The sequence below is a fragment of the Planococcus citri genome, chromosome 5 (genome assembly GCF_950023065.1).
Source record: "Planococcus citri chromosome 5, ihPlaCitr1.1, whole genome shotgun sequence".
NCBI classification, from domain to species: domain Eukaryota; kingdom Metazoa; phylum Arthropoda; class Insecta; order Hemiptera; family Pseudococcidae; genus Planococcus; species Planococcus citri.
Window position 1 is genome coordinate 11,199,237 of NC_088681.1, and position 7,508 is coordinate 11,206,744.

Below are 7,508 nucleotides of genomic sequence, written 5' to 3' on the forward strand. Positions count from 1 at the left end.
TACCGTCAGAAAGTAATCCATTATTCTTGGTAAAATTGTCAAAAAAATTCCAATTTTTGCCAAAAGTGTCAAAAGTGCCAAATTTTGCGAAAATTTTCAAAAAATTCCAGTGTTTGCCAAAATTGTAAAAAAAAATGTCAATTTGTGCCAGAATTGTCAAATATGCCAATTTTTGCAAAAATTGACAAAAAATGCCAATTATTGCCCAAACTAACAAAAATGCCAACTTTTTGCCAAAATTGTGAAAAAAATGCCAATTTGTGCCAAAATTGTCAAATATGCCATTTTTTGCGAAAATGGGCAAGAAAAATGCCAATTATGCCAAAACTTACAAAAATACCAAATTTTTGCCAAATTTTTCAAAAAATGCCAGTGTTTGCCAAAATTGTAAAAAAAAAAATGTCAATTTGTGTCAGAATTGTCAAATATGCCAATTTTTGCAAAAATTGACAAAGAATGCCAATTATTGCCAAAACTAACAAAAATGCCAAATTTTTGCCAAAATTGTGAGAAAAATGTCAATTTGTGCCAAAATTGTCAAATATGCCATTTTTTGCGAAAATGGGCAAGAAAAATGCCAATTATGCCAAAACTTACAAAAATACCAAATTTTTGCCAAAATTTTCAAAAAACGCCAGTGTTTGCCAAAATTGTAAAAAAAAATGTCAATTTGTGCCAGAAATGTCAAATATGCCAATTTTTGCCAAAATTGACAAAAATGCCAATTATTGCCAAAACTGACAAAAATACAAAATGTTGTCCAAAATTGCCCTAAAACTGTGAATTTTGGCCAAAATTGTCAAAAAAGGTCGATTTTTACCAAAATAGAAAATCAGACCTGTTCTTGTCAATATTGCCAAACAAAAGTCCTGTTTTCTGTCAATCTTACATATGTATATAGATGTATGGTTCTGGTTTTGTGTCAAACTTGCAAAGTCAAAAAACGTTAATTTTCAAAAAAGTTGTCATAAAGTGTAAGTTATTGAAAAAAAAAGTAACAAATGAACCAATTTTTGCCAAAATTTTCAAAAAATGGCAGTGTTTGCCAAAATTGTAAAAAAATGTCGAATTTGTGCCACAATTGTCAAATATGCCCATTTTTGCCAAAGTTGTCCAAAAAAAATTGTCAAAAATGCCAATTTTTTGCCATAACTGTCAAAAAATTTGGCTAAAAAAGGACAATTTTTGCCAAAATAGTTGATCAGACCTGTTCTTGCCAAGATTGCCAAACAAAAGTCCTGTTTTCTGCCAAACTTGCTTATACAGTTCTGTTATTTTTGTTAATAAACTTGCAAAGTCAAAAAACGTTCATTTTTAGAACGGTTGTCAAAAAATGTCAATTATTGCAAAAAAAGTGCCAAAATGTGCCAAAATTATTTTAAGATGCCAGTGTTTGCCAAAATTGACAAAAAATGTAAATTTCTGCCAAACGGACAAAAATGCCAATTTTTGCCAAAACTGACAAAAATGCCAATCTTTGCCAAATTGCCAATATTTTGAGTCCTGTTCTTGCCTAGATTGCCCAAAAATATACTGTTTTTGCAAAAATTGCCAAACAAAAGTCCTGTTTTCTGCCAAACTTGCTTATACAGTTCTGGTTTTTTCGCCAAACTTGCCATAGTCAAAAATTGTAATATTTAGAAAAGTTGTCAAAAAATGTCAATCTTTGAAAAAAAAAAGGGTCAAAAACGACCAACGTTTGCCAAAATTGTTAAAAATAGCCGGAAAAGTTTTGTTTTTTTTTTTAACCAAACTTGCCCAAGTCAAAGTTCGTAAATTTTTGAAAAAGTTGTCAAAAAGTTCCAGTTTTTGGCAAAATTGTCAATCAGTCCTGCTCTTGTCAAGATTGCTCAAAAATATACCGGTTTTGCCAAAATTGTTAAAAAATTCCCCTTTTTTGTAAAAATTGCTAGAAATGGTCAATTTTTGGCGAATTGACGAAAAGTTGTAATGTTTCTTCGTCAAAATTCGTTTTCCAATAAAATAGTCAGATGTTCGCAGTTTTTCCGAAATTGCAAGAAATTTGTGTTTTTTGTCGAAAAAGCATTGATTTTCGCCTCGCCTGCCAAAAAATCCTCTTTTTGTTTCAAAGTTCGCCGAGCAAAAGTCCTTTTTTTCACAATATTGCTTAAAAAGCTCATTTTTATTTTTTCCAATTTTATTTTTTCCCTATAGGTATGTTTTTTCATTTTATTTTTTTTTGGGGGGGAGAACACTGCGGACCCCCCCAGTGTTCTCCTCATCAAAATCATCAATAAATCTTACAAATTTTCAAATTAAAAAAGAATTCAAAACTTGCAAAAAAAATCGTCTAAAATCCATCAAAATTATTCAGTTGCTCAAAATCAAACCATCTCAAAAATAAAAGAGAATCCATTTAAAATTAGAAACACAAAAATTATCAGATTTTTGGGTCAGTTCAAAGACGAATCGACGTTTCTATTAATTCAAGATTGAGTTCGGAAGATAAAATTTAGAAAAAATTAATTTTTTGGGAAAAGTGAATGTTTTACCTTTATTGATCAAAGTGACCAAGTCAATAGTCAAAAAGTTACAAAAGGGCCATTTCATGTCAAATCAGACCAGTTTAGGGTTCACGAGGTAAGAATTTGCTCAAAATTTGTTCGTAGGTTCCTCATTAAGAAATATGGAAGATCGCAATCATTAATTTCTCAACCACCTTAGTCAAGTATAATTTCTCAAGACTGCTGCAACTTGGAAAAATTCTGTTTGCGGCATTTTAAAAGTACTTGAGACAATAGTTTCAAAATAACTCATTGGTCACCCACATTTCCTAAAAATTGAAAAAAATCATGTGACATATAATTTATTAAGGTTATGAGAACACTAAATACGAATATCAACTAACTTTTTTAATTTGACCCCTTCGTAGATAGAGATACTCCCGAAATATCTTATTTTGAGGATGTAACTTTGTACCTAATCCCTATTCCTATTTCATGCGACCTTCTTCATTTAAAAAAATTTCCAAAGTGACCCCAGTTGTTGGTGACGACGGAAGATTAATACAATATATTATTATTAAGCATCCTTCATTTCTTCATCTACACATAAGTAAGGAGGAGAAGAAGAAGAAAAAGGGGGATAACAACACTGCACAGCTCTGCTAACTTCCTTTTTGATCGTTTAAATGAGAATCAAAATCTCTCCCGTGTAAGCATTCTTCTTCACCTTACATACACTATCACGGTCCCGTGAATCACAACCTCTCGGAAACCCTTTCCTTTCACTTGGCTACCTACTTCCTGACCTTTATAAAACATCTGTCGTCCTTTCGACGAGAACTTGCGCTACGAAATTAGCCATTTATTTCGTCATTCCGCCAATTAAACATCGGCCATTTCACACCGTTAAAATGTGCTTTGGTTATCTCATTCAGAAGGTGGAAGTGGAAAGTGCGAAGAACGAAAATACTCGTAAGCTCGGGAATCTTCCATCGTCGTTCAAGAAATCGCCATACTGGTCGACAGTTTCATGATGAGAAAACTCGTACTTTGGTGAGGAGGAAGGGTGCCCATTCAGCCAAATTTGGCTCTCAATCCCGAAATGACTACCAGCATCGTCGTTCATTTTCATACTTCACGATTGAGTTGACCGATTTCCAAATACACATGAAATCACATCTTCGACGCTTTCCATCGCATTTCTTTCACCCTCACCATCGCCCTTAACCCTTCTCCAAAGTCATCTCGTTTCATACCTACTTAACAGAAATATTACCACCTTCGGCTTTGGAAAAACTTTTTCCACCCGCGTTAATTACATCGCCTGGGAATCGTTATACACTACACATAATTATTTACTACTTGAGTCGACGTGAAATGTGGAAAATTTACTAAACCGCCTAAATGCTTTATTTCTCGCCAAAATACGTCTTTAATTACTTTTTATTACCCAAGTTTTTAATCGTTGTATTTCGCGGATGACTTTTATTTTGCGACCGCGTTGGCGGCGAACGCTGTGACTCTTGATTAACCGCCGGCTCTCTTCGCTTAATGAGAAAAAGAAGCGCGCTAGCCATCGCGTATTACATAATTATTACGTAATTAAACGAAAGGGATATACGTGAATATACGTATGAGCAATTAAAACCTCATAAAACACAAGCTGGGGTGATAATCGCGCCAGGGTTTTATGGTGTGTGCTGGTAATGGGTTTCTTGAAAGTTATACGTATACGAGAGTTTTTGCAAATATTAGCCGCAATCGTGAGTATTATTTTTTTGGAGAAGGGGGGGGGGGAGAAAAGGTGAGATGTTGGAAAAAAGACTGTTTTATAAGAGGCTATTAAGGGCTCACCCTGAAAAAAAAAATCAATACGAGATCGAATTTTGAGGCAAGATGAAACTGAATAAAAATAAGATTTTTCAAGATTGATTTTCTTCATCAAAAAACTGGTGAAAAAAATTAAGAATTCGAGAAAGAATCGAATGATTTATTTTGAGCATTGTATTTTATGAACAAGATTGGCTGAAGTGACTGACTGAGCCTGCGTTAGTTTTCACATTCAACAGCGGTTCACTTTGATCCAATCAAAATTTGGCTCGCTGAAAAAACATTTTCACACTTCAAAGTCAAATTTTGAGATGTGAAAATTGATTTTTAGATTTTTTCCCCAAAGGAATATTCTACGTAGAAATTGAAAAATTGAAACCAGTTTAAACTTGAAATTAGACTTCCCAGTCGATTGCAAATATACTTTCAAGCTGATCTGGAGCCTCCAGAAAGCATCAAGGACCAACATAGACCTCATTTTGAGCAATTCCAGTGTGCTGAAGAAAATCCAACTTTTTCCAGAGGCTGCAGATCGTTTCAAAAGTGATTGGAGACGACTCAAGAGCTCCACTTCGAAGAGTAGAAAAAATTTCAATTGGAATTTTCTGCAGAGATGGATGATTTACAGAGTTCATACTCAATTTTTTCCAAGGACGTGAGCAAGGCATTCAATCGTAGAAAAAAAATCACAAAAAAGCCAAAATATTTCATTAAAAAAGTAAAGAAAAAGGACTCCGGCAGTTTTTTTAAATTTCTATCAGAAAAATGAGCCCAACTCTCAACTTTTTGATAAAAAAACATTTGACAATAAAATTAAATTTTTTGGCAATTTCTGTCAAAAAAACGAGCTGTGGACAATTTTAGCAAAAGACAGAGTTTTTTTGGAAGCTTTTGGCAAAAAGCGAGGCTTTTGAACATGTTTAGGAAATTAATTTATACCTTTTGGAATATGAGGTGGATTTTTTAAGCAATTTTTGATATTTTTAGATAAGAAATCAAGATTTTTTCTTTCAAATCTGACAAAAAATGGGACTTTGACAATTTTAGCAAAAAATCAAAGCTTTATGGTAATTCTTCGCGACAAAGCGAGACTTTTAGGCAATTCTGACAAAAGCTGAGAATTTTTACTTTTTTTTTTTACAGAAAGCGAAACTTTGAAAAATAGGTTCAGATAGATAGGTAGTACCTATATAGTCGATATGAGAGAGTATGAAGTGAAATGCGTGTAATTATAAGTAGGTATTATGAGATTGAAAATTTCGATATCACTTTCAAAACATTGATAACTACTCGTACGATATCAAGTCATCATATAAGACCATTCCTTTAAAATTCCTATCTAGTCAATTTCTGTATTAAGACTTCCGCTCATACGATAAACAAATGAAATTGTTCATCCTCCAACTGGCAGTTGTGTTTTGTTATTGAATCCATTATTATTATTATTATCGAGGAATACAGTCGATTTTTACACGTACCTACTGATGAAAAAAAATTCAGAAAATAATGTTTTCAACAGTTGGAGTTCTTGTGGCCCTTTTGATTGTAGCGAATGTCGGTGAGTTATTTCATATTTCAATCAATGAAATTTAATTACAATTATAAGCACCTATTTACTTTGAGTTGTTGACAAAATTTCGTATTCGTATATTGTGCAGCTCTTTCGTTAGCGGTTGCAGATGAAAATAATCAAGAAATGGTGGAATTTGAAGCAAATGCAGCAGACGCCAGAACACTTCCCTTGTGGGCACGTTTGGCACTCAGGGCGAAATGCGAGCGCACAAGTGCCAAAATTTGGCAGTAAAGTGTAAGCATTTGAACATTTTTTCAAACATCTCGCACTATAATTTTGATTTACCTACTTCCAAAAAATTCTAGAAATTTACACTTTTCTCCCAAAAATGGTCAAAAGTGTTACTTTCGCCCAAAATTCTCTATTTTTGGCCAAAAAAGTTACGAAATAGTTTCATCTTGTCAAAAAGTTCGGTTTTCAGCTGAAATTGTCTCGAAGTCTCGATCGAGTTTTTATCATTTATGTTGAATTTTAATTGGAATGTTTTGTTTGGAAAATTTTCTCTTACATTAAATTCAATTGAAATTATCATCATTTCTCTAAATTTTCCAGCATTAAAATGTTTTGCTCGTGTTTTGGTCAATTTTTCGAACTTTTTTGGTCACCAAAGTTTTTTTTTTTTTTTTTGAGAAGTCCTGCAATAAAAATTTTCTGAGTTTTGATCAGCATCAAAAGCTCTTGTTTCTTCCATTTTTGTTTTCAATATGTGACCTGAATATGGAAGCCCAAATTTCTTAACGAATCGAATAACATAGGACGTTATTTTTTGAAATGAAAATCCGACGTTGTCTGGCCCAAAGAAACGCAAAAAAAAATACACGCCATAGACGAGTGTTTTTCGATTTGATTCGTGAAATGTCCATTACATTCTTCGTAATCTCAAACTACTAATCACGGCAATAATTATAACTGGTTTTCTGAGTTCATTAATGAAGATGTTTCCTCATTACATCGATTAAGTAAATGAATTTTTGAATAAGCTATGAAAAAATAACTTACTCATTTTTCCACTTCTGTAATTAAAATTAAAACTTGGTAACTCACCTTCTGAAACAAACAAACAAGCAAAAAAATATTCATTACTTGATGTATTATTTATATGACACGTTAATAAATGAGTTATTTCTGATCTGACTCTCCACAATTTATTTGAATTATTTACACACAAATCACAATCATGTAAACTTAATCACATCGTCGTCGAATTCGCCACATACCAAAGGGATCCTCATCTAATTATGACAGTAACATCGGAGCAAAAAATCCAAAATTTTTGCTGGAATTTTTCATAGTAAGATCACTTTTTCGATACTTTTGTTCGTTTTTGTTCCAATAGTCGGGGACCCCGCATAAGGATCTATTGCACCCCCCCCCCCATCCGATCCACCGAGACAACTTTTCACTTAAAGGGGGAGTCCTAAGAAACATTTCTAGCCCTTGTGTCCTCGAAAGAAAAGTGGCCCTACTTACAAAATGGCTGCCATTTTGATTGACAGGTCAATCGAAATCGCAGGTTTTGCGTTCCAACATAGGACTTGCACGAAATTTTTTAAACCGTACAAAGGTAGATCGAAAGAGCAGGCAAAAATTCATCATCTGTCAAAATTTCAAGTGCTAAAGTGCCTTTTTTGATTTTTGGT

The 7,508-nt window shown here is 33.3% G+C and overlaps 1 long non-coding RNA gene across 1 annotated transcript; it reads left to right on the top strand.

Moving 5' to 3' along the window:
- Positions 1 to 5,573: 5,573 nt before the first annotated feature.
- On the top strand, positions 5,574 to 6,997 carry LOC135848251 (uncharacterized). Its single transcript, XR_010559338.1, has 2 exons — positions 5,574 to 5,853; positions 5,954 to 6,997. It is a non-coding gene; the product is annotated as an uncharacterized LOC135848251 (long non-coding RNA).
- The last annotated feature ends 511 nt before the right edge of the window (positions 6,998 to 7,508 follow it).